Genomic DNA, 2,344 nt, shown 5'->3' on the forward strand with positions numbered 1-2,344 from the left:
ACAGGAGTATTCTAAGCATAGACAGTACCACAATTAAGTGATGCAGTTTATTTGAAAAATGAGGAAAACATACACACACACAAACACACACACAAACACATGCACAGACACACAAACACAGAGAGACAGAGAGGCAGAGGCAGAGATATATGGTACTGCCCCTCCAGGTCCCAGGTCAGGTGAGTACATCCTGGGATACATGCATGAATAAGATTACATAGGGCAAGGGAGGTGTGGCTTCCAACTTGTGGCCCTAATCTAGCCACCTGTCTTATCATGATGATAAAAAGAGGTAATGCAGACATTGCCAATGATGTAGAAGATGGCTAAATGATGAGGACAAATAAGGAAGTAGTAAAGTAAAGTTTAATAGAGCAGCACACCATCCAGTTAGTTGAAGACAGATGTACTCCTGGTTGTCACAAAGAATGCTCCCATTTTGTTTAACGTGAGCCTGCTGGAAAGTAGCTGTAGGATGGTGTTAGTCTGGCCTGCTTTTAGTCATGGCCTCCCTTGTTTCCTCCCTCTGCTTATAGAAACCTTGGTTGCTGTCAAGGGTTAGGGTAAGGACTTCTCTGACTTATTGAAGCTAAGCAGGGGAAAGAAGGAGCCCACTGTCAAGACAGGGTTGTAGCAAAAGTGGCGTCTTCAGGGAGACTCAGTGCCAGTTCACAGCAACTGCTTCAGTTTGAGGTTTCATGTGTTGGGCCGTCTAGAATTTCACCACTTCAAGTCTGGGAGAAACAGATCTAACAAGCAGATTAGATACACAGGGTCCAAAACACAGGGTAGAGTCATTATAAGAGGAGCTAAGAAGAGTACTACACACACCAGGAGGCAGTTTTCCCAGAGAGGCAAATAGAAATTGACAGCAGGGGGCCTGCTAATAATCACTGGGCATTAAGGCCTGGCCAGGTATCTGTGAGGTCCAGACCTATCTGGACCTATCAATCTTTTCACATGGGGTAGTGGAAGAGACTCCATAGGGAAAATGTGAGCCACCTTAGGGAAGACACCCTGTTGATTTCTATTACCTAGCTGCCCTGAGTGGATAGCTGGCCTCAACAGGAGGTTAGAGGTGGTGGCATCATTAATTTATATTTATTTATTTATGTGTTTGACAGGTAGAGTTACAGAGAGTGAGAGGGAGAGACAGAGAGAAAGGACTTCCTCCCGTTGGTTCACTCCCCAAATGACCACAACAGTTGGAGCTGCATTGATCCGAAGCCAGGAGCCAGGTGCTTCTTTCTGGTCTCCCATGCGGGTGCAGAGGCCCAAGCACTTGGGCCATCTTCCACTGCTTTCCCAGGCCGCAGAAGAGAGCTGGACTAGAAGAGGAACAGCCGGGACTAGGACTGATGCCCATATGGGATGCCGGTGCCACAGGTGGAGGATTAATCTAGTGTGTCACTGCGCAGGCCCCAGAGGTGGCATCTTTAAAAGGAAATTTACAGCTCTGCCTGTAATGTTACTGACCTTAGGCTGTTCCCCTGATGGCAGTGATTACTTTAGTAGCTGGGCAGAGTGAAGGTCCTTTTCTGCTTAGGAAGAGGCCACAGGGTTTGCAGTAGTGAACTGAAAGCCTTTCAGACTGACTCCTGTCAGGACTTGGGACTACTGGCCCACTGTCCTGGTTTTCCACATCAAAAAACAATGCAATTTGTGGTGGGGTAGCCCTCTTAGGTCTCCCTGATGGAAAATCACTGTGTAAAGCTTTTGTTAAATGGCCTGCACCTATCCTTACATTGCTTCTGCTACCTACCTCTCTTGCTACTCTTCCTTCTGGATTCTGTTCAAGATAGATTACAGAAGAAGACTTTATAATGTCATCCACAGGGATGGTCAGTCACATCCCTAATCTTTGGTGGCATGAACTAGAAATCTGTGGTCACAGGGTTGTTTTGAGATCATTTTTCCTGTGAAATAAGACAATGCCCATGAAGAGAGCCACATCCTACTTCTAAGTAAGGTCAAACATGATGACCACCTTATAGAACCTGTCTACAATTTTTTTTTAAATATGGAACGCTTCACGAATTTGCATGTCATCCTTGCGCAGGGGCCATGCTAATTTTGAAGTCATTAATGAAACTTTTTGCTCTCCTTTAGCTTGGATTGAGAAGGTAGGCTTTGCCTATGTACCATGCTTATAGAAAAAAAAATCTAGGAGTAAAATCTTACCCATGTGTAAGAGAGCCACCTCTGTGAATTTATTTATTATTCTTATTGAATAAAATTGTTTTGGAGCTAAGTTTGTGCCCTGTCTCCTTTCTGTTCAGCTCCCATTTTCCTTATAAGGGCTTGCCGGCATCTGATCTCTGCAGACTTGGACTGCCTCACTAAT

The 2,344-nt window shown here is 45.1% G+C and overlaps 1 pseudogene; it reads right to left on the reverse strand.

Moving 5' to 3' along the window:
* Positions 1-2,014: 2,014 nt before the first annotated feature.
* Positions 2,015-2,075, reverse strand: LOC133754251 (U6 spliceosomal RNA; annotated as a pseudogene).
* Between the last annotated feature and the right edge of the window lie 269 nt (positions 2,076-2,344).

The sequence above is a fragment of the Lepus europaeus genome, chromosome Y, assembly GCF_033115175.1.
Source record: "Lepus europaeus isolate LE1 chromosome Y, mLepTim1.pri, whole genome shotgun sequence".
Classification (NCBI taxonomy): Eukaryota; Metazoa; Chordata; class Mammalia; order Lagomorpha; family Leporidae; genus Lepus; species Lepus europaeus.